General features: G+C 40.1%; 1 long non-coding RNA gene and 1 other non-coding gene across 2 annotated transcripts; both read right to left on the bottom strand.

The window, feature by feature from the left end:
* Positions 1-241: 241 nt before the first annotated feature.
* LOC141570940 (small nucleolar RNA U13) lies at positions 242-345 on the bottom strand. The gene has a single exon (XR_012495380.1). It is a non-coding gene; the product is annotated as a small nucleolar RNA U13 (small nucleolar RNA).
* A 5,894-nt stretch (positions 346-6,239) lies between these two features.
* On the bottom strand, positions 6,240-8,250 carry LOC141570403 (uncharacterized). The gene is made up of 3 exons (XR_012494407.1): positions 8,210-8,250; positions 7,956-8,045; positions 6,240-7,860 (listed from the first exon to the last, which is right to left on the bottom strand). It is a non-coding gene; the product is annotated as an uncharacterized LOC141570403 (long non-coding RNA).
* Positions 8,251-27,634: the final 19,384 nt, after the last annotated feature.

Here is a 27,634-nt window from a genome sequence, read left to right as displayed (position 1 = left end):
AATGAAGAGTTCCCCACAAACAAACCAAAACCAAAACAAACCTCCAGGTTATCCACCCAGGGTGGCAAAATTCACACCATTTATTATAACATGAAACTGCAAGCCCTGCCTTTTTTGTTCTCGCAGTGAGACACAGCTGACCGCAGCTGATGTTGCTCCTTGGTTGGGAAGATCCTGGGGAGTGTTTCCCAGATTTCGGGCTGTTACATATCACCTTCATTATTTTTTTTTATTTTTTTTACGTCAGATGGGTAATGTGCCGATGTCGTAACAAGGTTTGTGGGAGGCACATCTCACGCAAAAGTGTGAACACCCAATCATCACACTTATGAACTACAAAAGGATCCCTTCATTATTTTTGTCAGGACAATTTTCTCTAAATTGACTCAGACCTTTTTTTTTTTTTTTTTTTTAACTAAAGTAAGTCTTTTTCATTATAAATGGAAAACTAGTATCGCTTATTATAAGTAGTGAGTGACTGTAAAAAAATAAACATATAACTATTAAAATAAAAATGACTGTGTGCCCTCAAAGTCATTTTGCATACAGAGTGTGTTTACCTTCCCCTCCTTTGAGATGCATGGTCCAGGAGATCTCAGACACTGAAGTGTAAGTGCCTGCTTGGGGAACAGAGCAAGGACACAGAACTCTAGGAATGCCATGTGATGGGGTGCTTTTATTTCCCGGTTCACTTCAGGGAGCGCATAATCAAGAAAATGGTCCGGTTCACACAGCAAACCGATGTGGGCCTTGGCTAGCTCTGTCCAGCCTGTTTTCTCCTTCCCCATCTAGCTTGGTCTCCTGGCTTGGTCCCTACCCATCTCTGCCTTTAGGGTCAGCCGCGTGGTTTCCTTTTGGCCACCAGCACTCGTGGTGTGGATTTCGGCTTTGGTCCTTTTTGTTTGGCCTTTCTTTCCGGAAGGACCTGGGGCTTGGGGCTGCCAGTTTTAAAGGGAAAGCCCTAGTCTTTTTATAGCTTTTCTCCTTGCCATTCCCTTATTCCATGAGGATCCCATCAGCTCAGTGCGGAGTGCTGCTTTTCCTCCTTCTTCAGCCTGAAGGGGTGACCCAGTTAACGGGAGGCAGGCTAGCAGGGCTCCTTTGCCTCTGTCAGCTTTTCCAGGACTCAGTGTGTGCGCAAGTTAGAGTGACCAGTACAGGGTGTTCTTGGTGGGGATTTTAATACAGGGAGGCTTTTGCTGTTTTCTGAAGTCAGATGAGAAGCTGTGTGTTTGGAAAAGAAGTTTGGAAGAAGGAAAAGCAGAGTGAGCAGGCTCCTCCTGTTGATTGAGACTCCCTGGGTGTCTGGGCACCCCTCCCCCCTCAGCTTCTTAGAGGCCTCAGTTCCCTGCTGTGTAAGTGAAGTGGGTGAGAGGTGCCCAAGGGCTTTCCCAGCTGTGACTCTGCAGTGCCTTCCCTCCCTGTGCTGCAGCACCTGAGGCCAGCAGCTGCCTGGCTCTGGCCCTGGGGCAGCCTCCGGAGGTCAGGTGTGGCCAGGGACCAGGTCCAAAGCTGAGGTCCCTCGGCCTGCAGCTGGAGGTCAGCTGTGGGAAGGAAGCTGGACTGCCCAAGCTGCTCTCACCTTTTGTAGTGAGACCTGAAGTCAGGGCAGCTTCTCAGTTGCCCAGCTTTGTGTGAGCGGGTGTGTCCAGCACAGAGGTCACCCCTGGTGGGTGCTGGGAAGCGCAGCTGCTTTAACTGAGATGTAGCATGAGAGCAAACAACCTGAAGCTTTGCTATATGGGGTTATGTTAGGCATGTCTGTTAGCTTCTCTGAGCTTTATTTATTCTCATCTGTAGCATATGTGTATGGAAGAGATTCAGGGGAACCTAGAATAGAGGGGTCAGCAGGTCCCTTCCAATATCCACATGCTTTGATTCCAAGAGTCTAAAGATTCCCTGTTTAAAATATGATTTCATATGTCTCAAACGCTCAATTCAACATCTATTCCATACTCTCCTCATTATTAGCCAACTTTCTATCTGCTTTGTCAACAATATTGAGCTCTATTGGCAATGAAGTTTCTCCATGAGACTCAAGAGTGAGAAATGTCATATCTCACTTAAAAAAAGTAAATAAAGTCCAAAGTTCTCTCTCCAGAGTGGCAATGCTCAGTAGCAGTCATTATGGGAGCCCCTTCTCTCCGGGGGCTGTCAGACACCCCTGGAGAATCGCTCAGTCCAGAGAATGAGGAGAACCTTCCCTCCTCTAGCCTACCACAGTTAGCAGCTTAGTTGTTTACTGTCTGGGCCAGCATGGTATTAGGTTGGTGCAAAAGTAATTGTGGTTTAAAAGGTTAAAAATAATGCAAAAACCACAATTACTTTTGTACCAACCTAATATATCCTAAGGCTGGAGGCTCCATTCCCCAAACCCATCCACCCCACTCCATGCCTTGACCAACTCAGGCAAGGCGACCAGGTTTTCATGACTTGGAAACTCAGGACCCCTCACAACCATATGCCACCTCATCAGAGATCCGGACATCTTCAAGGAACTGCTCAAGGGAGGGCGTGGATTTTAGTCACTTGTACAACTTACTGGTTGTACAAGTAACTGGTACCTCTTTCTATTCCAGAAAAGCCACACCCGTGTCTTGTCACTCACCTTCTTCAAACTCTATACCAGCTCTACCTTTATTTCCTCAGGTATGAACACAGATGCACAGTAGGCAGTTTAATGACCATTTACAGAATCCCAATTATAACACCACTTCTAAGAAAAGCCTGCGAGGGAGGAGTCATCATGCATCCCAGAAACTTGTTTTCAGCCCCAGAAGCATAAAAATCATTCTAGCCCTTCAAGGTAAGGCCAGGAAAACAACATAAAGTCCTCCTTGTTCATTTGTTGGAGACCAATACAGTAATAAGAGCAATATCAAAAAGTAATCTCAATAAATTATCCTGCTACATAGGTAGTTGAACGTGAACTCCCTTAATTTATTGCCTCCTTCATACCTACAAACTGAGCTGCACCCACACTCCTCATTATCTGTCTCCAATTTCAGATGCGGTGCCCCCTTTTGTTCCGGGTCCACCCAGTTGTACTTGCCAAAATCGGTCTCACAGCCATCCTCCCTCTTGAAATTTCATCCTTTCCTCTTGCAGGGGCATGTTCCCTTCAGACTCTAAGCTTATTTGTCTCTCTCCCATTCATTGAAAAAAAAAAAAATCTACCTTTGGCCTCACGTCCCCTGGAAAATGTCTCATGTCTTCTTTCCTCTTATCCAAACTTCTTAAAAGAGTAACCTGTACTCAACGTGACCATGTTATGTGCCATTCATTCATTCTGTACCTCCTGCAATCTGGTTTCTGCTCTTGTCAAAGCCACCAGTATTCTAATTGCACAATCCCATGGACATTTTCCAGTCTTTGTGTTGCTGTACATTTCTGGGGCATTTGGCAATGCTGATTACGTGCACCACTGTCCCCCAAAAGTAATATTACACGTTCCCAGTTTGTCTCATTCCTTTTTATTCCTTCTCAGCCGTGGGCTTCTCTCTCTGCACCCACCACTTACATACTACTGTCGCCCAGGTGCCTGCTTTCAGCTCACTGCTCTTTTCATTATTGATACTCTTCTTGGGTAAATTTATCCACTCTCAGGATTTTAACAGCCACCTGTATGCAAACGACTCTCTAATTCAATCTCCAACTCAGATTTCTTCCCCAGCTTCAGTCTCACTAATTCTATTACCTGCTGGGCACCTTCACTTGGGTACTCTTCAGATATTTCTGATTGGATTTCTCAAAAACTAAGTAGCACTTCCCTCGGACCTCAGCCTCTCTCTGTTGTTTCACTGTCCTTTACCCAAAGCTATAAATTGTGAGCCTTGACTTTTCTCTCTACCTCACCCTCTCAACTGAATATCACATCCTGAGGGTTTCCTCTCCTCTGACGTTCTCAAATCCATCCTCTATGCTCCCCTCCTCCCACTGCTACCCTTCCCATCTCAAATGCATCTTCTCTTGCCTGGACGAATACAACAGCCTCCTAACCGGCCTCTTGGTTTCCAGACTTGCTCCCGTCCATTCTGCTTTTTCCAGAGCTTCCGGGATGATCCACATAAAACACAAATCTGATCCTGTCTCTTTCCGCGAAGCCCTCCCAGGGCTTCCTGGAATCTACAGGAGGAAGTCCCACTTCCTTTCCTGGCACGCGGCCTCTGTGGCGTCTCTCTCGCGGGCTCCTCACGCCTTGGCTCTGGCCACCTGGACTCCAGCAGCAGCATCACTCACTGGCAGTTGTTCTCTGCACTCATCCCTCTGTTCTTTGCTTCTGCTTTTCAAGTTAAATGTTTTACCTCGGCGTGTTACGTTGGTATTATAAAGGAAGTCGCAAGTTCATTTTATGTTTAATTTTAGAGCCTTTGTGCTTGGGGAGGGAGGAAAGACTGGAAAAGGCCCACATAACTACATACTCATTTCAGTCTTTGTCCCCCATCCAGACCAAAGAAAAAAAGAAAAGAAAAAAGAGTACTGAACTATTTGTGTGTCCTGTTTGATTTAAAGCTGTTAATACGTGTAAGTATGTCAAATATTTTAGGTTTTCACTCCAGAGAGTTTTTCTACACCCGGGAAATCTATCCGTTATGAAGAGAGCACTGCCCTCTAGAGGTAGCTTCCGGGCAGAGCACATATCAAATCCACACTGCTAAAGCTTTCTGCAGTTTCCCATGTGAAGCAAATTTTATGATAAGGCCTTTACTATTACTGCTATTTGTCCAGAATGTCATTTCCCAGATGACTAATTCTGATTCATATTTTTTTATTTACTTCAGTATCAGTGTTTAGGGAGAAAGTTCATGATGTACCTCAAAGAACACTCAATATTTGGAGTTAGGGGCCTCAAGTTCTGTGGGAGTCCTGGTTCTCCCATTAATGTCTGTGAACTTAAATCTCTCATCTGTTAATCAAGGGGAACAAGATCCCATCCAGAAAACTGTGAATCATCGAAAGTATATTTTGGGAATAAAACTGGGAACGCAAGTATCAATTAATATTTCTTATATACTAAGTCTATGCAAGTCACTAGGGTAAGAGCTGTTTTGCAAGTTATGTGTTTACATTTGATCCTTAGAAAGTCAAATGAAAAATATTTGAAAAAAAAATTTTTGGAAAACACTTATTGTTCAATTTAAATTGATGAATTTAACCCTGAAACCATGAAAACCTGAAAATGAAACTGAACTAGAACAAGAGTAAAACTTAATCTGGGATTTCCAAGAGTCTGTTCCAATATGAAAACAGAAATGAATCATAGAAACACACACACACACACACACACACTTTAATTTGCCATTAATTTCTGATATAAACCCCCTTTAACCTGATCTCCTCGCCCCTATTTTTAACCAAGAGAAGAAAAAAGAAATCTTTCATTTAATGACAAGAGCCAACTGTGATCTCTATATATCTATGTGATAATGATTAATGATAGGTAAAATTATATTTATTATCTTACAACTGACTCCTGAGAATTTCTTAGTATGCTAGAGAAAGGGAACCATGATTAGGATGCCATTCATAGTCACCCTGGGAAAAAGATGTCACAAAGTCCAGAACACAGTAGCTGGAAGATAAGAGGCCTGCATTCCTGTCACTCCATCCATGCCTGGAGGAATCTGGGGGCATCAGGTGAATCTTCTGTAATGCAGGCACCCACATCTGTATTCTATGCTTACAATGTTGCTGCTATGCAGTGTAACGTTAATGCCCTCTTTGGCATCTGCTTTCTTAGATGAAAGTAACTGCCAAGTTCAAAGCTGACCGGCCATGTCAGGACACCAGCAACCTGAACAGACTGAATCTTTTTCTCAGTTACAGATCTAGATATCTTTGGATCTGGTTTCTGACATCAAGCCAATCACTTTACCTCTCTCTTCATCAGTTTACTCTCTGTAACTTTACAAAGTCCTGTACACATTAGCAGAGAGATGGACTTAAGAGAGTATCCCATATATTTTGGACACATACAGGACATTGCTACTTGAAATTCTTTCTTATGATTCCTTAGCTACGGAACCCTTTCAATTTTTTTTTTTTTGGTCTCAGCCTAGTCTACTCAGAATTCCTTGCTGAAGGCACAGCTAGGAAGTAAGTCTTAAAATGAGAAATGAAGGGAGTGAACACTTTACTAATAGTATCCGTATTTTTAGTTCTGAATGGTGTGTCACACAACGTTAGACCATGATCATTGAGAAATTCTCAGCATCATCTTCCAAGTGTTGGAGTGAAAACACCAAAACAACAACAAAAATTGTAAGCAAGGAATTAGTGTTACCCTGCCCTCATATTTCACATGCATTTTAGAGTTCTGTTTTAAATATTGTTACAATAAGAATCTTTGCTTTCTGTTACATAGTTCTTAGGTTTATGACTTAATGCTACATGCCACTTTGTGCTACTTTATTCCCCCTTTCCATACTTTGCTTCATTTAATATTCTCTTCTTCCCTTCCTCCTTCCTTCATAATCCTGGTTTGCTATATTACTAAACTTCAAATGTGTGGACTGGGTGTGGTCACAGTATAGGTAACTCACGAGGCCTAACACTATATATAGATAGTGAAAAGTATGGACCCTGAGTCTGGAGTGGGGAAAATGGTTCCTACCACTTTTGCCTCAAAGAAAAGTGCTCAGAGATGTCAGTCTAAAGAGAGTGAATTTTTCACTATTTTGAAACGTGATTTGGTGGATAGTTTCGCTAGTCTTTCCAAGGTATATACCCTGTTGCTCTTCCTAGAGTGGAGCCCCTGGGAGCAGGGCCTGTTGTCGGCAGTGGATGCCCTGCCTAGAGGCCAGGATAATTGGAAATGTAGCAGAACATCCTGTTCCTGGGAGACCTTTTGCCTGCTTGTTTGTTCTCTAGAGACTTGGCTCTTGGCCTTCTTGCCCAGACCTTTGGAACTTGGCAAGGCTACTGCTCGTGTTTTCTGTCTTGATCCATGTGCTATCCCGGCTGTGTAGGAGGTTTGGTTTTGTGTGTTGTGGCCGTGGAGGCTGGAGGGACTGCCTAGCCATGTGCTTGCCCATGGACACCCCATGAAGTTGCAGACACATCAACAGGACATGCACTTAAGTTGGAAATAAAAACTACCACTGGAGCAAAATGTAATAAAACATCTTTCTCAATTCTTGCTAAAATAATGAAGAGCCAGGTCTCTGGCTTCAGCAGTGATTATTAACATATTTGACTACTGCCAGATACCAATGCGCAATACTTTTAGCCATACAACTTGATTTGAATAGTATATACCAGAAGAGCACGATGAGAGACTTTGAAAACATAGTGCCAGATGAATATAATAACACGTGACCCCCAGCAAATCATTCAAACATCTTGGTGCCTTGGTATCTTTATCTCTAAAATGGAACCCAAATGTAGAAACAGCGTAAACAACAAAATCTTCCTTCCTCACTGGGGTTTCATGAAGGATACCAGGTAGCCCTCATGAAATGTTTTAAGTCTCCTGGAAGGAGGACCCATTTTCTAATTATTGATCATAACACTGCACACCACTATCTGTGGGAGGTAGAAGAACGGTAGAGTTAAGCGGTGACGCTAACATCACACAGTGAGTTGGGGAAAACCCCAAAGTAGAGGGCGATACAGATTAATTTCATCAAGAAGGGGAGCCATACCTGGGGAAAGCCCCAGAGTTTGAGTGACAAGGGTGCTTAACGTAGAACTTGAAGTCACAGGCATGTAGACAAATACTACAGTCACACTTGTCAAATGCACCCGTCCTTGTCTTTGGAGGAGAGCTGAGGTGGGTCCTGTGATTGACTTGCAGGTGCAGTGAACAGGTAGCCCCTCTGGGACCTCCCCCCAGGTTCCCGAAGGAGACAGGTGGACAGGCTATAGGCGGAAAGAGACAAAATGTATTGAGCTCTGTGCAGTGGGATCGTATCTTCAACCCCCAGCCACTGAAAGTCTTGCGGGAACTCAATGACCTTTCAACTGGGGAAGTATCACAGAAAGACTTCATGGCAGTTGGTTATGAAGCAGGAAAAGATGACTGCGCGAGACTTTGGAAGCAGTCACTGTGAAGAGAAAGAAGAACATTCAGGGAAGCTTTGTCTCCGCTGTTTGCCTCAAGGTTATATTTTGCAACACATATAATGGCAACTATTAAACAAGGACACAGTATTATCTAATTTGTATTGTTGTCTTCCCAGGATCTGGAACATTTTCTGCAGGAGCCTACCTTTATCTCTAGGAGCCTCTGGCAAATCGTTCCATTTCAGCTCAAGTCCTTTTGTAAAAGGAGCTTGATGCTAAAAGAATCTTTTGCCCTCAACCCCCACTGATGGTTAATGTATTTTTCATCTTTGTTCTGAGTCGCATTAGTCTGGTTCAATTTTTATTGCCATTAATTATTAATGAGTTAGTAACTCAATGGTCCTGGCTCTGAATCTTTGGAACCGTGGGTTGTTAGTAGTGATTAAATCAGTTCGTTGGCTCTCAGTAAGCTCTGAAATCCAGTAACATTCATGGTGTGTTTATTTACTTGGGTGGTTATTGGATCCCAGTAGGAAAAATAGCCAAAGAGAAAAATCCAGTCAAAGCCTCTTTGGTTGCCAAGAGAATTCTAGTTGCACAATCTCTGCCCTCATTGAAGCATCACCCTTCAAAGGAGGATGTTACTACCCACTTTTTATGATCAGTTACTTGGCTTTACAAGAAACTTTAACATCTTCCAAACCAGTGAACATGCTGCAAGGTCTATGAAGTGTATGCTATGATGATTTTCTAATTAGAAATTAACTTCCATTACAGCTATAACTCTATATGCTGAACCTTATGCAGAATGACAATGGAGCTTAATTGAATAGTCATTATTTATATGCAGAAGCTACCATATGCTATGGGAAATATTAGTATGCATTCCTAAGATGCACTGAAATGGGAAAAATTTAACAGAAATAGTGCTGTAGAGAAATCCTGACTCTAGCATTAATAAAGCCATATTTTGTTAAAAACAAATGTCTACAGGATTATACAGAAGGATAATTTGTGAACAGCATGTAAATAATCATGATTCTCAGTGGGAATTATTTGCATTTTAATTGCTAGTAGTAATGGAGAGAGAATTGCATCTTCTTATTTGTCCCCTTCTCATTAGAAAGGATAGCTTACCATACATTTAATTCGAGATTTTTATCTTTAAAATGTGATTCTAAAATTCGTGGTTGCTCTTTTTTTGTTCGATGTCCTTCTGTCTGTCTCTGTTTTGTTGTTGTTTCGGTTTTTGTTATAACTAATTGAATAAGGCTCAAGGTAGTATGTACATGCTTTTCTGAAAGCCAGTCTGAAGGTTGAATTAGGAAGAACAGTTGTCTCTTTAAAGAGAGAAGATGGATTTGAAGTTTCATGAGTATAAATGCCAGGGTAACAATCTGGCCTCCTTAATATAGTGATTGCTATTTACATACCATATCCTCACACCACCTCTACTATAACTTTTTTAATAGTTTCCTTTAAAATGCTGCATCTTTCACTTAAATAAACTTTCCTTAAATAGAACTTTTAGATAATGCCTTCAGATGGAAAACCAGTATCCCCTGCCATAATAGATGGTAACCACAATGAGAGATAATGGAGAAAACAAGAAAATACTGAAGTCTAGCCAGAAACTGGAGCTTGCCAAGGCACTGAGTCTAAGGCTTTTTCTCTTTGGGTTTCTCTCTTTTTTTTTGTAAAGTGTAAAGATGTATTAAAGACACTAAATGGAGACTTCTTCTAGACATAATGACAAGTGTAGGGAAATTGAAAAGGAAGAACTTTCTCACAGTGTGATTTAGCTGTATTAACATCTTCCCTCACCCCAAATCATCTTCACCTTAGAAAACAATGCCCCAGGGAAACCAACTCAAATCCCCAGCGTGTAACAATTGGGGGTGGTACAACTCTACAAGTCAAGCCCATCTGGGCCCAAGGCTCTTCTCTCCAAGATTCTTCTTCCCCTGGGGGATTCTCAGTAACTGTTGCTGCTGCCACCACGGTGGCCTCACCGTGTGTCCTCCTGGACAGTCTGGCTCAAGCCGAACACGGGAGTCCTTACTTTCTCTGATGATCCTGAGAAGCCACTGGAAATGTAAATAAGACTTTATAAACAAACAGGATAACAAAAAGGATATAAACTGAATGACTTAATTTTCCTTTTTATCGTTGGTTTGGAGTTCCCTGAGGCAGTGGTTCTGACTACAGCTTGCATGGAAATCACCTGGAGGCCTTGTTAAAACATTGCATGTTGGGCCCACCCCCAGATATTCTGATTCAGCTGATCTGGGTTAGAGTTGAGGATTTATATTTCCAACAAGAGCTCAGGAAAGGCTGGTCCCGGAATCAGACTTGGAGAACCACCGGGCAGAGGAGACCCACTGCTGTCTGGCGTCGGCTGCCTGCCTGCCGGTAAGCCAGGCCCATATTTAAGGTATGTGGAGAGACTCCTTAAGGGAAAGATCCTAATTCTGAAATGCAAAGTCAGCTAGTCTCATAAATAACATTGAATTGCATTCTCTTTCTCTCAAGCTACCATAGATAGGTGAGTTCTTTCTTCATAGCTACCCACGTTGCCCTCTCACTGAGGTCACCCAACCATATTTCCTCAATTCTAAGGTACACATTTCCTATATTTTCACATCTTTGAAATTGGCATTTGATTCACAGTTATTGTTGGTTGCATTGCAAATGCCTGAATCTACAGGAACCTGGTTGTACTTGTTTTAAGTTATCATTGCTTCATGAGTTATGTGCATTTTTGGTATTGCCTGAGTGGGTTTCATTGCCGTTTAAAATGTCTTTAAAATTATGATACTGGGATTAAGCATTGGAACAAAATGTTACTGTGTATAAAGAAAGGTGTGGGAACAGGACAATAGGCTTACATTTGGTATTGAAGCAAATATTTTGTCACTAGAAGAATGATTGCAATTCCACATTTTAAAAAAGAGCTATAATATAAGCGTTTTATTTTAAAATAGCAATATTTATAACACACCCATACCTAGTTTGCAATTATTTAAATGATGATGAAAAAATGTTAATCTCACCTTAAAATTAAGGCGCACGTAGATTTTTAAATTTCTTTAGGAGATACACAAGCAAAAAAAATGTGAAGACCTCAGCTATCGATCACAATTCCCAAAATTTCCTCACAGTACTGGCATCCGGCCAAAATAAATTCTTTAACAATCCATGGCAAAATGAAAAAGTAAGGACAATTTATTGTTTTTTAAATGAAGCTAAGTGCTTTCAGTTTAAAGTTCTGTCTTATATTCTGAAATTAAGATTTTTCTCTATTTTTGGAAGGGAGTTAAAATACCCTTCAGTTTCAAAATTATGATGTTAATACTTGACAGACTTTTTTTCTTTTCCACATTTCCTTTTAAAGTAACAACTGTATGCTACACAGCACCTATACAATGAGGCTTCCCATAAGCAGACAAAGCAGAATTTCATTTTCTGAGATACACACAAAAGTGTGGCCCATATCTTGATAAGCATTGCAGTGGAAATGAAGAGAAATTGCCAAATTTCTGAGAATCTGTGAAATAATATTTCAAAGCCAGAGGACTATCATTTTAGGTATTGCGGCAAGTTTAATTAGAATTACTTTTCTTAGTGGTCCAGAAAACAGCGGTGTGATGTACAAATGGTGATGCTTTAGAGTTGGTCAAACATCCAGCACCTAGGTAAACCAATGATCGATATATATGTGCCGAATGAATTGATGACTAAGGAACTGGACTGAAACTCCTACTTGGATATCATTTCACATTGTCCCTTGTGGCCTTGATAGAACTAATAGCCCTGCCTTTATCAGGGTGGTAATTTTAAGGCAGATGCACATTTTAGGTGATTTGGGAGACTAGCCAAGGAACAATCTTACAGGACCACACAACAAGCCCCAACGCGTTAAAGCAGATTCACATAGACAGTTTCTGTCGGGAGGCAGCTGTATAAGAGGGTAGGGGTTGTTGGGATGGGGAAGGAATAGAGGGTTATTCTCATACAGCCTGGCATATGGTTGGTACATACTTAAATGTGTTGATGAACGGATGAGCACATGTAACGTTTGAAAACTTGATTTTTTTTCCTCATGAACTAATAGTTATCTGTTTTTGAACATTAACCTCATTACTCTTCCAAGGTCAAACAAGATGGCAATCAAATGGTCTGAGAAGCAAATCATGTATTAACCATGAAAGGGAGCAGTGGCTCGCGTGCCACACAAAGAATTCAGATTAGAATAAATAATAATCAAGTAGTCAGCAGAGTAAATGTTCTAACAGTTGGACTATGACCTAATGAGAAATTAAACATACTCTACTCTTCCTTTACATTGTCCTTTATTTTTGTTCGGATTTGTGGGGATATGCTGGCTTAATGTGCTTCTGATGATGGTTATTCTTCCTGGGAGAAATGGAACCAGTGAGTAATACTTGGAAAGAGGACAGCAGATAGGCTGAGGTGAATGGAGGCAGGACCAACATATGTTTCCTGTGCCAAGCGCAATTTCCTAGGCTGAATTATATTTGTAATGTATTTGTAATGGTTTTTTCAGTATTGGTTACCCGAACAGAGCGGAACAACCAGATCAAGTGGTTAAGCATCACATAGTGTCTTATAGACACAAGGGGTCAGCATTTCAACACAGATGATTCTGCGGATGGCTTGCCTTTCTTGCTCAGTTCTGCTGCTCCGTGCGGGCTCGTTGTGCTGCCGTGCGTGTATCAGGGCAGACAGGGAAATGAAATTCCATTTGTAATTTGCAAATCACTTTCTTTTCCAGTTTGGAATTTTAACATCTCCCTTTTAGATTTAATCAATCTGCTATTGCCTTGGGAAATGATATGTAATACACAGAATCTTCCCAGTCTCACTGCCCCCCCTCCCTTCACCCCTCCCCCTTAGTTTCAGCAAGCTTTAGTGATCTCCTGATTTACATAAATTTTCCTTTCCCCGGAAGAGGTTCTAACCCACAGAGTCCTAAATCGATGCTTGCTTAATAAACGTGTTGGGTGATATCCTGGACTACATTATTGATTTCAATTTGCCATGAAAAGGGGCTGTGAAGACAGTGAGATTGTATGTTCATTCTGGGCCTAGTTGGGGTTTTTCACCTAACACTGGGTTTCATGACCATTGCTCTCACTTTGATCTGCCTTTCACTTGCCATTCCCAACTCAATGCCAAGTGCATGATATCTCTTGGGACACTCTATATTTTTCCCATAATTAAAAAAAATTACATATGGTGAAATTCACTCCTTCTAGTGAACAGTTCTGAGCTTTGACAAATGAATAGAGTTGTGTAAAACCACCACAGTAAGGTAAAAGTCCATCACCCCAAAAAGTTTCTTTTTGCTGCACTTTTGAAATTAACCTCTATTGCCATCCCAGCCCTTAGCAACTACTGATCTGTTCACTGTCCCTATAGTTTTGCCTTTTCCAGAACAATATGTACATGGAATTATATCACTTAGCATAATGCATTTGAGATTCATTCATGCTGCATGCACTAATAATTTGTTGTTGTAATTGCTGGCTAATGTTCCATCATGGGGATATACCACAGTCTGTTTATCCATTCACAAGCAGGACATTTAGGTTGTTTCTGGTTTGGGGTGATTGAATAAAGCTACTATAACCATTTACATACAGGTTTTTCTGTGAGCATAAGTTTTCATTTCAGTTGAGGGGTGAGTTAAAATATCTTTTAGTTTCAAAATGATAATGTTTATAGATATGTATATATATAGTGTATATATATAATATATATATATATATATATATATATATATATATATATATATATATATATATATATATATTATACTATATGTCATCACTATCCCCATAATATATAACATATAACAGGCTTTTTTTTTCTTTTCACATTTCCTTTAAAATAACTGTGCTTTACAAGGGCGCTCGCTGCCCATAAGCAGATAAAACCAAGTTTCATTTTTCTCCTGAGCTACTCAGTGGCCTATAACTTGCTAAGCATTACAGTTGAAAGCACGCAGGAGTGGACTTTCTAGTTCAAGGACACTCTGTGCTTGCAATTGCTTAATCATTCTCTTCAAAACCCTCCAAACTCTCATGAAAATGGAATACATGTATAGAATCTAGATTCCTGCACTCAGAGAATTTTCGTGCACTTATGGAATTGAGACTGAAACAGTAATTACATTTTTAAGCCAGAAGAGATCTTATATGACATATAGACCTTATTTTATAAATGAGCAATGTGAGGCCAAGAGAAAGGAATGGGTTTACTCAAGGCCATTTAGCTAACCAGTCATAGCTAGATCTCTGTTCTTCTGGCATTGTTTCCAGGACTTGCAACTCTTAATTTTCTTACCATTTTGGTAATTATTGATATTGGCCCCCCAAAGAGAAGGAACAACAATAATTGTTGATCAGCAATGTATGCTTTTCACTTACTAAACGTAGTTTACATTTGCTTTAACCTGCCCTTCCCTAGTCTTTGGTCAACAGCATTGTCATCCGCTCTGTTACTCAGACCAGAGACTTCATTATGATCTTTGATGTTCAGAACTTAAGGAATTCCCTGTCACAGAGCAGACATTCAAGAAATGTTTGTTGAGAGAAGGCATGCTGGCAGAAATAAATGCACTTGAATGTCTAAAATCTGGTATAATTCACACTGCTTTCATATCATAGGTCAAAAAGGTTTTCATATGGAGAACCAGTCTCAAACATTTGGCATGTAAAGCATTGGATGCCTGTTGGTGTGCTTCCTAATTTTTAAGGTGACTTGAAATAATTGACCACATTTTATAATGCAATATGAAAGGTTGTATTTTTATCATTCATCCCCCCCCTTTTTTCTCTTTCTTCATGAATTATTTATAAAGTTTTGATTATGTGCCACACACTGTGCTAGCACTGGTGATAAAGATGTCTGCAAGAGAGTTCTCTGCCTTCAGGGAGTTTCCAATTTGACAGGAAAGTCAGGACTAATAATGACAAATGTTCCTTGTCCTGTTAGTGTGATTTGTTACGGGATGTAGCAGGTGGGCTTAACTTAGTCTGGCATGAGATCAGTAAAGCCTACTCGGGAGGTGACATCTGAGGGGAGCTGAAAGAAGGGGAGCAATCAGCAGATGAAGAGTACGGGGATGTACATTCCAGGCAGGGGAAACAGTGTGTGTAAAGTAGGAACATGGTACATTAAAGACAAACCACAAGCAAAACCTGGACAAAGGCCAGGGTTGGATCAGGGTGAGTGAGGGGAAGAGTGGTGTAAAATAAAATGAGACTCAAAAAGCAGGCAGGGGCCTAGATCACGGGGCTTCAAAGGCCAGAGTAAGGATTTCAGACTTAATTCCAACAGCAATTGGAGGCAATTTAAGGGTTTAAATAGGGAAATGACACAATCATATTTTCACTTTTAAAATGAGACATTGGCCTCTTTGAGGAGATTGATTGGAGAAGGTAAGGATGAATGCACAATGGAAACCTGTTAGGAGGCTATATTCAGAATCTACTACTGTGTCACCCATTTCTCCAAAACCTAGTGTCTTACAAAAAACACTATCTCATAGCTTGTATGGGTCAGGAGTACAGGCACAGCTTACCAGCTGCCACTGGCTCAGGGCCTCACAGAGTCGCAATCAAGGTGTCTGCCAGGGCTGCTGTCACATCTGAAACTCAACTGAGGGAGGAGCCACATCCACGCTCACTCCTGTGGCAGGATTCAGTTCCTCATGGACTGTGGGACCGAGCACTTCAGTTCCTTGATGACCATTGCTGGAGGCTTCCCTCAGTTCCTTGTAATGTGGTGCTCTCCAGGACAGCTCACAGATGGTAGCTGGCTTCCTGCAGAGCAAGTACGTGAGAGAGTGAGACCAAACTGAAAGCCAGAATCTTCTTGTAACCATCTCAGAAATGACATTCCATCATTTTCCCTATACTCTATTGATTAGAAGTGAAAGGAGAGGGGATTACACAATGGTATGACTACCAGAAGGTAGGTAGGTAGGTATGTATACGAAGGTCAGACAACTAAGTTCACAAACTCATCCTAGAAAAAGTGTTACATAGCTCATTGCTTAATATCACTATAGTCACCTTTGAAGTACTCCCCTTGGGAAGCTATGCACTGATGTCAGTGCTTAGTCCACCCTTTAAGGCAATTTTGGAACTCTTTTTTCTGGAATGGCCATCAGAGTTGTCATCGTACTACACTTGATGTCCTGAATGTCATCAAACTGTCTTCCTTTCAATATTTCCTCTATCTTTAGGTAAAGAAAGAAGTCATTGGGGGTCAGATAAGGTGAGTATGGACGGTGTCCCAATACAGTTATTTGTTTACTGGCTAAAAACTCCCTCACAGACAGTGCCGTGTGAGCTGGTGCGTTGTTGTGATGCAAGAGCCATGAATTGTTGGCGAAAAGTTCAGATCATCTAACTTTTTCATGTAGTCTTTTCCGTACTTCCGAATAGTCAACTTGGTTAACTGTTTGTCCAGTTGGTACAAATTCATAATGAATAATCCCTCTGATATATAAAAAAAAGATTAGTAACATCATTGTAACAAATTCGCGAACTTAATTGTCAAATCTTGTACTATAGGAACGGAGAATCAGTAAGTTCAGTTTTGGTTCTATTAGGTTTCAAATACCTCTGATGTATCTAATTTGAGTGTCAGGTAGGTGGTTATATACTCACATTTGGAGCTCATAAATAGTTATGGGTCAGATGATAAATTTGTCATTTGTCACCATGGAGATGGTAATTAAAGCCTGCTTTTGGTCTTATTCCCCAGAAGCACAGATTTCCCAGGAGACAGTTGGGTCACTGGGAATGAGATAAGTGGATTCTTTCTAATTGCACCCCTGGGCTCCCAGATTTATGTATTCTACCTGTTGGAGACAGAGCAACACACAATGACCATTGGAATAAGCGACATCCTGAAAGCAACACCCCAATCTCATTGGGTGTCATCTCTAAGCTTGTACCTTAGATGTCCCTTCAAGAGGCTGTTCCAGTCTTTATCAGGACAGCCATGTCTGGATTATTCAGTGTGTGGCAGACCAGCAGTAGTCTATTTTTAGTTTGCACCAACATACCAAGCTGATCCACCTATTAACCAGGCCTATTTTCCCTCCACTTGGTCATTGGATGGGTTCTGAGATATTACATAGTAGAACGATTCTAGCATGCCCACATCTTTGGGCCTTTGCTTTTTCCCCTCAGCACTGTGCTGAGGCTGTTCTGATATTCTGATAGCTCTACTTCATTTAATATCAGCCAGCTTCGCACCCCCCACACACACACTCCAAGATAGTAGGATTCATTCCAGAAATATGTTAAGACTGGCTCCAACACCTGAAAAGTCCTCTGGGGGGCCATGAAAAAAAACAAAAACGGACCGAAACCAGGGAAGAAACCCACAGACTGGTAAAGGTGATTGAAGGGAACTGCAGAGCACAGTATCTACTACTAAGCCACAAGAGTGGATGATGTGGAAAGAGGATCAGAGGAGAAGAGCAAAGGACCTCAGGCAGAATCCTCTGTACAAGACCCCAATATTCAGTGGTTAATGAGAAGAGGTTGCCAACAAATGGGATAGGAAAAGAGTTGCAAAAGAGATGATACCCAGACAGTGTTTTAAGAAAAAAGGATTATTCCATTGAATTGGCAAGTGCTGAGTCATTAAGAAAGCTGAGAACTCAAAAGCATTCAATGGATGTAGTGTTATGGAGCACAGTGATGACCCTGGCAGGGGCAATGTCAGTGGGACAGTGGGCCCAGGAGCCAGATTTAGCATGAAGAGTAGGAGGGATGAAAATAAAGCCGAATTTTTTAAAAAATTGCCAATGGAAGGAAGGAAATAAGATGATGGATGGAAATGCTGTGGGGTTAAGGAAGATGTTATTGTTTTTTCTTTTTCTTTTTTTAAGTTTAAAGAGAGATGAGCATGACTAAATGCTAGTGGGAAGGAGCTGGGGTGGGGGAGAGAAAGAGAGACAGAGAGAGAGAGAGAGAGAGAGAGAGAGAGAGAGAGAGAGAGAGAGAGAGAGAGAGAATGATTTCTGAGAAAAAGCATTTAGAGAACAATTTAAGCCTCGGTGGATAAATTACTTCTGATAGTAAAAAACAATCTCCATATTGAAACAGGAGGGAGGAGAAAGGGATAATTTAGGGATTTGGTGGTGGGAAGTTGAGGTTATATAGTTCCAATCTGATGGCTTATTTTCCCTGAGTAGGAGTTAAGGTCATTTGATGAAAGTTTATGGGTCAGAGAAAGTAAGAGGTTTGAGCATGGTGGACAATGTCTGAAAGAAAACTCAATGAGTGTACAGAAGATGGATGGGTGACAACAGTAATGAGAAAGATATAGGCTGGTAAGACTAAATAACATGAGGCTCAGCAGATCCAGGGTATTTGGGAAACTAGGAAGCATGCAATTTCTATTAAAAAGGGCTTTAAAGAAAGTGGTGTTCCCAGAGGAAGTTAGGTTTAGTTATGAGCAGAAAGTAGAGGAAAGATACATTAGAGAACATAGAATTGTTTATCACAGAGCTGAGGTTTGTAAACCTCAGTGAAATGGAGTTTGGGAGCCAGGACTGGAGCAGGGATTTGGTCAGGGAGGAGAAAACACAGAGCATTACACAAACAAAAATACTCTGTTCTGATTGAAAAACAAAACAATAAAGACACCATTCTTTTCTATTCATCAGTATAAACTGTTCCTTACTCAAGACAAGTAAATTGGGATGATTTACAAAATTGATCTAAAATACATCTGAACTGGACTTTAAGTTTATTGGTCATTCACATTTAAACTGAGGTATTGGTTTTATGGATACATTCATATTTGGGCATTAATATAGTTCACCAATTTGCTGTGATTATAACTAAATAAGATCATTTCTTCTCCCTTTCCTTGATCTTACTCTGACATGATTGAATGTTTTGCTGTAATTCTTAAGTGATCTACTTTTTCTTTTTAAATGCAACATATGTGATAACTCTTCATCAAGAATTGGCTACAGATATTTTTGTCTTCCATTTCTGTTATAACGTATCGTGAGTCTTTCAAAGACTTGGGTCAGAGAGACAAAAACTTATGGAGAAGAGTAGACATACCCGTATCTTTCAAAATAAAGGTATGTTTACAGCTGAGAAAGCTTCACCATTGTTGGTTGCATACTTCATTAAATCTGAGGAAGTACCTTTATTAAAAAATAAAGTCTGAAAAGTAGGTTAGCTTCAAGTTGTTGTGTTTAGGGACTGGACTTCATTCTGTAAGCAATAAAGCACTAGTGAACTCCTGTCTGATGGTGATGGTCACCCTCAGAATTGGGCTTTAGTAAGATAACTCTCACTGCTTTATTAAAGTTGGACTGGAAAGGCAGAGATTGAAGGCAAAAGAAAAGTAGGAAGCTAGTGAAGTAGTCTAGGTAAAAAATATCATGACTCTAATCTATACAGGTGACCAGGAATACAAAGACGGTAAAAGAAAAAAAGAAAAAAAGAACTCTTCTGTTTCTCCTCCACTTTCAGCATTTCTAATAGCAAATGCATAGAGTTTTCCCCATACCAACCAATTTTCCAATTCTCTGAACACCAATGAGGTGTCTTACAATTCAGTTATGACACTAATTACCTGGAGTTAACTCCGATCCCACAGGTTAAGAGCTCAGTCCCACAAGATTGCCCCTCTCCCACCAACCTCAGATGTCAATCATAAGTACAGGATGTCATCTGTGGTCCTCACTGATCACCTATAAGTTTGAGGTTTCCATCATACCCCACCCCCTTTCCAGGTTTGATAATTTGCTAAAATAGCTCAACAGTTTACAGAACTTAAAACAATCGACTTACTTAGATTCCCTGTTTATTATTAAAGGATACAACTCGGGAACAGCAAGGTGGAAGAGATACACAAGGCAAGGTTTGAGAGAAGGGGTGTGACGCTTCCATGTCCTCTCAGTACCTCTTGAGTTCACCAACCCAGAAACTCTCCAAACCCTTTTGGTTAGAATGTTTATGGAGGCTTCATTACTTAAGCATAATTGATGAACTCATTGGCCAGTGATCTTAATTCAACTTGCTGTCCCTCTCCTCTCCCTGGAGGTCTGGGGTGGCAATGAAAGTTCCAACCGTCTAATCACAAAGTTGGTTCCTCTGATCACCAGCTCCCATCCTCAAAGGGTCACCTCATTAGCATAAACTCAGGTTGTATTGAAAGGGGCTTATGGTGAATAACAAAAGACACTCCTCTCACCCCTTTCACTCAAGATATTCCTAGCCCTTTAGCAGCTGTGTGCCAGTAACTAAGGACAAAGACAAAAAATGTATTTCTTATTATACCACAGTATCGCAGATAGGGATTGAGTAAACTGTGGATGTGCAGTCCACACTTGATTGCCACCTGACTAAACTTCCTGATTTGTCACGTCATACTGGAAAAGTCCTGATTCCTGACCTGACGTTTTTTCAATACCCCCACTCCCACTTCGTCCTTCCCTATATACCTCCAACTATCTTTTGGAGCCATGTAGAATTTGTCTTAAAAGGAACAGCAAGCACGTTTCCTGACATTCATAACATTAGAGAGGAGGGATGGAAAGCAATTTCATAATTACCATTGTCCAATCACAACCGGAACTGATTTTTCGAGCCTAAAATTTGCTCTTGGTTTCCCCTGGTGACATTTACAGACCTTCATTATGCGTGAAGAACCTTGGCAACCATGCCATACATTTTCCTGTGGTCTGACACACATTCATTTAATGAAATGATGACCTTTATTTATTTACAAAATGTGACGCCATTAGTTGTTAACCAAATATACAGAGTAAGGTTGCGATGATGACTTGGGACTTGGAAACTCAGAATTTAGATGTTTTTCTAAACAACATCTGGGCAACACATACAGAAATTTCCTTTGTTACAAGGGATTTTGATATAAGAGCAGATGCATTATAACTGTAGTTGAGTGGGTATAATAGACTGTGTAACTACTAATATTCAGTGCCCCACTTGAAAAAAATTATATTCATCTGAACTTTTGCAATTAGGTTTGGTCACATGACTTGTTTTAGCTAAAGAAATGTAATGGAAATGACATGCATGACACTCCCAGGTGGAAGTTTAAGAACCTGGTAATGTAGCCAGTGGCTGCTCTCTCAGGCTGGATTCTTGGGTGAGGACAAAGTGGAGTGAAGCAGAGTCCATGTGAGGAAAATATATTATGAGCAAGAAAAAAAATCTTTGTTACTTTAAGTCACTGAGTTTTGGAGTTGTTACCCCAGCCACAAAGTAATCAACCTATCTTGACTGGTAAATGGTGTACATGTCTACTGCACACCTGCGTAATATATCTGGAGTCATTTTTAAAAGAAAGATCCATTGGGGGAAAAGGTAGTGTGGGTGTAACAAGAAAAAACTGGTAGAAAATAGTCTTTAAATTGTCACTAGAAATTGGTGAAAATAACCCACTTGTTCTTTTATGTTTGACTATATACTGCTATAAAAATGATCAAATATTTTGTTTTAAGCAATTAGGGGTAGAGTAGGAGGTGGAGGAATTGGAACTTCAAAATAATAAATGTACCAAGGACTGGAAAGTTTTCTTAAAAAAAGAATCCTGAAGAGTGAACTAACAGAAATGCCGCTAGCCACAGAGACAAAAACAATTGTAGGCTGAGTATTTTCCTGCCTCCTCATCTGAGAAACAGCTTTTCATTGGCTCCCCACTCTGCCAGTCACATCTTAGAGGATCATTCCACACTTAGGATAGTTGAGAGGTCTATCAGATCTGCCCATCACCCATGTGGTGGGCCAAGTGTGATAGCCAAAGACTGGTTAGAACTCAAGAAAGAAGTCTCCAAGGAGCCTTTCTCCAAAGTGGTTAAGACTTTATCAGGTTGATATGTACAGAGGGTGCCAAAAAAGTGTATACACATTTTAAGAAAAGAAAAAACTGTATTAAAATAGTAATATTCAATATATACTGATAACATAAGATAAATACAAGTCATTTGTATATATTGTTTTGGCACCCCAGGTATTTTCCTTGGTTAAAAAGGAAGGATTTCCTTTGTGTCTCTTGGACTGTCCTTCAAGAGAAATGCATAATGTAGATCAGAAAGTCTGATGAAAACATTTATGTATTGCAATGTGATTACCACCATAGTGTTATCTAACTCTTCTCATGTGACATAATTATCATTTATTTATTTATTTTTTTGTCATGAGAACTGTTAAGATTTAGCCTCTTAGGAATTTTAAAGTTTATGATGTAGTATTATTGACTATAATCATATATAAATGTATCATATCAACATGTTGTATACCTAAACTTACACAATGTAATATGTCAGTTGTATCTCGATTAAAAAAAGCAATAAGAGGTTAAAATCAGGGCTTGATTTTAGTGTTACTTTGAAGAAAGTAAGCACAATTTGCTTCATGTGAGTTGAATGTGTTTATCTTTAACTGCCTTGGGGTAAGTGTATGTGTTTGAAGGGAGCTTCAGGGAGTTAGGCATAATACAATTGACTAACAGTGTACCAGTCAACTGTTGCCAGGTTCAGAGGTCTTGTTTAGCTGTGTTATATTAGAAATGTTACATCCATGGTTCAGTGCAATAGGAGATCTGGTTTTAACTTTTTTTCTAAGTAGGAAGTATCTGTTTCTACCAATAGGATTACAACATCTCTTTTAACAGAATACCTAGAATAGAATTATTAATAATTCTGCCTGAAAGAACCAAAATCCAGGTAAGGAGTGCTTAGATGTTCTGGACAGGTATGCAGTCTTACCTGGCTGTGGCCAACATTTACAGATAGACACAAACCTTTGCAAATATCGATTGATTTTAATAAAATGGATACTTAATGACTTTAAGTGCCGAAACAAACACTAAGACTTTGTTTATTGCCTAGTTTATTGCCTTGGATCCTACATATTCTTTCTTGATTTGCCCCCTTGTGTAGAATGCCTTTTCTGAGAAAGTTTCACAGTAATGTTTTGAAAACTTGCATGTCTAAAAATTGTATCCTATCCCTACATTTAATTGCCTGGGTATGAAATTTCAGGCTGGAAAGAATTTCTTCTGGTAGTTAGAAAGTATTGCTCCATTCCTCCCACCACCGCTTAAAATCCAGTATTGCTGTTAGGTGAATCTTGTTTTCTCCCTTTTGAAAGTGCTTGTATCTTGGTGGCCATCATTCTGAAACTTCACAATGATCTGTCAGTAATTCCTTGAATTATTTATTGATGATTTCATTTCTCCCCCATATTTTCTTCTCTCTGTCTCTCTCGACTTATTAATTGGCTATTAATCTTGTGGATTATCTATTTTACTTATGTATTTTATTTTCTGTTTCTATTCCTGATTTTTCATATCGTCACTTACTTTTCTATATTTTCTATCTATTTGATTTATTTTCTGGAAGATTATCTCACAAACCTTTTGCTGAGTATTTTCTTTTTTTTTTTTTCAGCATATTTCTTATTTCTTAGAATTGTTTTATTTTCCAAATTTGTGTTTAAACACTTAAGTATCGATTTCTTCTCTCTCTGAAGAAATTTTTGACATTTTCTTCTCCTTGTAAAGTTTTTGTTTCCTCTAAGTTATTGTTTTTGCTTATTGGCTTTGTCTTCGAATCTCACAATTAGTGGCTATCCTCAAATATTTATTAGTCCTGGACGTCTGTTCATATTTAAGTAGTGGACACCAAAATGCTCTTTTGGAAGCTGTGTGGCTGGGCTTCCCTCAACGTGATCTGTCTGAGCCATTTTGTTAGCAAACACCCTGCGTTAGTATCTTTAGGTCTTTTCTCTTGGGATAATCATATTCTTCAGAGAAAGAGCTCCTATTAATCTCCTTTCTGATATCCAATCACGCCACTGCCAGAAATCTGGGAGCCAAATAATGGAAGATGGCTGAGAGTCTCAGCATTCAGTACGTATATTTCAATCAGTGCCCCTCTTTTTTGTGTGGTTCCCCTGCCCTCAGGTGACTCTCTGTCTCTTTGTCCTCTTTATTTTTCTTCTTAGTTCCCATCACTGATTGACACGTTACATTTTCATCTGTTAATTTGTTTATTCTTTGTCTTCTCCAATTAGAATACAAGGTCAATGTAACATGGCTTTATTTCTTTCAGTTCACGGTTGTATTTCCAGTATTTGACAACAATGCCTTGCACATAGGGGGTGCTCAATAAAAATTTATGTAATGAATTAAGTTAAATCATAGGAAATTTCTACTATTCAACTGTTTTTGACCTTCAAAAACAACTTTATATACTTCAAACTAAATAAAAGAGGGTTCAAATGGTTGGGGATTTATCACTATTTTTTTTTTAATTTTGTGGAAGTGAGTATAGGAGGTATTGAATATCTTTTATAGTTTATTGTATGAAAGTAATCTAATAAATAGTTAGGAAACTCAAGCCCAGAAAAGTTAGGTGATTTACCCAAGATCAGACTGTTAGGCAGTAGTAGAACTAGGTACGCAATCTTTTATGTACCAGGCACTATTAGAGGTTCTGGGGATAAACCAGTGACCAAAATAGACATCATGTCTGCTGAGTATTTCTGGAGTGAGGGAGAAAAACAAACAAACAAACAAACCAAGAAAACAAGTAAAATAGGGCATTGAATGGAATTGTTATCTTTCAGTTTCAGCTGAAGGCCCCTAACTGGGGAAAATAGGCAATAAGAACCCTCATAAATTAAAGAGAGCAACATGGCACTGCCAAACACCTCTCCAGGGCCAGATTGGTTCTTCAGCTCTCACTCCCACAACTGCATCCAACCTGTATACCCAGAATACTGAAATTCACAGGGAAAGGGGCACTGATTCACAGTAAAGGGTAGGCCTAGGAACGGAGAGTACTGTTACTTTATCTATGCCTTCTCCATAGTTGGGCTGGGTAAAGAGTTTGAATTGTAAGTGCCCACCTGACTTCTTCTATGTGGTGCAACTGTTACTCCAGAGAGGTTTAATGTGGTAAAATTGTGAGGATACATAAATAACAAATCTTCAAGCAAAATCACAGAACAAAGCACATATTCCTATCTCTCCCATAGAAGAGTGATGAGAAAGCTTGAGGTGCTAAGTTATAGATTCACCTGTTCATGACGTAAATCAAATTGAAGGGCTTTCCAAGCATGTAGGTCTATAAGAAGCAAAGTGGATGTTCATAATACACTCTTATGCTTCCAATTCCTGGTATCTATCTTTATATTTAAAGGAAATGCAAAACATTCATTGAGCAGATGGCAGTCTACATAAGGGCCCGTGAAATGCACCTGTGTCTCACAGGCCACAGTTACAACGGAAACAGCTGTTGACCTGGACCAGCGTGTGTAAGTTTTCCATTAGCTCACAGTGATCACCAGGCCATCTGTAGCTTAGAGTTAAGTAAATGGAGTCATTTTTCCATGGTTGGCTCATTTCCATAGCTCATTATGTAGAAAAGCTGATAAAGCATGATTGCTTCAAAGGGGGGCGGGGGACCCTCAGAGATTCTGACAGAATTTCTAGGAAGGTCATCATTAATAATACTATTCAATAAACTCTGCCTGTAGATACTTTATAATCCTGTGGCAGCCTGTGGGGGAGGATGGGTCTACTTGGATTGCTGTCAAATGTCAACAAGTTATGGGGCAGAGGTTTAGCATATTCACATTTATTTTATTTTCTGGTGGCACACTTCCTCCACTCTCTCCCTTTCTTTCTTCCTTCTTTCATTCAGAGACATTTTTTGCCAGTTTTGTGACGATAAAGTATTTTGTAAGGTGACTGGACTCTCAAGGTGCGAAATAGCACTTCCCCTCAACTATCTTGCAGTAGGAGGCTCTGTGTCTCTCTCACCTGTTGAACTATATTTTCCAGGAAGAAAGGAACCATTCTGAGTACTGGGTCCTTATTGCCTATCATAGCACATAGTAAGTGCTTAATAAATACCTGTTGGCTGAAAGTGTGAATAAATTATACATGTACGTTGGGAGGAATTCTGGTCATGAGCCTAGATGGCCAATCTATATTAACCTTTAAATAGCACACCAGATATATAGGCTAAAAATATGGTAAAAACGAAGACAAGCAGAAAAAAAGCTTTAAACACGCAGGATTTATAATCCATATAAAGGTAAAGGCACTTTATATTCTAATACTAAGGCAGTATACTTAGCTGCCTTTGTTATCACGGATGTAAATTCCTCTAGGTCACTTTCTAATTTTTCCTTCAAATAAATTGCTCTTGATTAAGTTTCTTTTTAAAAAACTACCATTTATTAAGTACAGACATTGTGCAAAAATGCTTTACATTTGTTTTCTCCCATAAATTACAGGAAGCAGAGATCAACCCTATTTAGGAGATGGAACACTTGAGGCTCTGAAAGTTGAAGTAATTTTCCCACATGTTGTGAACGGAACAGTTAAGATCTGAACCCAGGTTTACTTGACTGCTAAGACAGGCTGTCTATGAAACATCAGATGGCTCCTCCAGCGCTCCCTGGACATACCGCTTAAATCTTATCTAGGACAGAATTTCCTGAGAGCTTTGTTCTTCATTCCTTTGTTTTTTCCTTTTGCCTATGATTTGAAGACACTTAATTTGCACCCAGACTTTTAGAATTTGACTAGATGTTAGCCAGAATTGGCTCTTATAGCCAATGAGTACCGTGGTAGCTGTCATCAGAAGCCATGAGTACTTACAGGAGGAGGGTTTGGGAAGGATGAGCCCCATGTGCTCAGGACACAGCTGGACACTCCTACAGGCACTAGAACTGATCAGGCAGCTCTGCATGGGCCATGAATATTGGCACAGGATGAACAAGCCGGATACCAGGGCGAGAGGTAGTCAGTCCTAGCTATTTCCAGACTTAAATGTTGCCCCTGTCTCCACAAAAGCAACAAACCCTGCTGGGGCTTTTCTCACACTGTCCTGGCTGACATCTGCTAGGTTTCTGCCTTTTCTCAGGCTGCACCTTGGGAACCACTCTCCTATTTCCTTTCTCTTCTGTGATGCTTCTTCTTTGCTTGTTGGATGCCCTCAGCCTGAGACCCCATCGATGCACAGTAAAGAAAGCACCTTCTGTATCATCATCGCCTTAGAAGATTAGCTTCTGGATGCCTCTTTCACCAAGTTATACTCAACCCAATGAAACAGAGCTTCACATGTCCTGGCAACCTGTGTCTGTGCCTAGCTTTTGGAAGATGCTTCCTGTCAGCTCACCGTTACTCTCAGTTACTGACATCGCTGAAACCCCACTTTTGAAGCTCATCCTTCTTGTGGTTCTTCATGATCAGGCTCCCAAGCTTATCTGCAGCAGTTCTTTCCTCAGTGGCTTTCGCATTTCATATTGAATTTATTTATTTAGTGCACGGTCTAGGCACAGCTAGGACAGGAAATTGTTTGCTAATTAGGACACGCGCTCCTTTCTCTTTGGAGCTAATCCTCCATTTTCTTTGCTTTCTTTCTCATGAAAGAGTCCTTAGCATCTGCTTGAATTCAGGCATGCGTGTCTTTCCGCTATAATACTTTTCTCTCCATTTGACAGGCAGGATTGTCTTACAAGGAAAAGCTGAGCACTCTGACAGCTGATTATGTTACATGCCTTTTAAAATT

Source organism: Rhinolophus sinicus, linkage group LG03 (assembly GCF_036562045.2).
Source record: "Rhinolophus sinicus isolate RSC01 linkage group LG03, ASM3656204v1, whole genome shotgun sequence".
NCBI lineage: Eukaryota > Metazoa > Chordata > Mammalia > Chiroptera > Rhinolophidae > Rhinolophus > Rhinolophus sinicus.
This window is presented reverse-complemented; position numbering and strand designations above follow the sequence as displayed.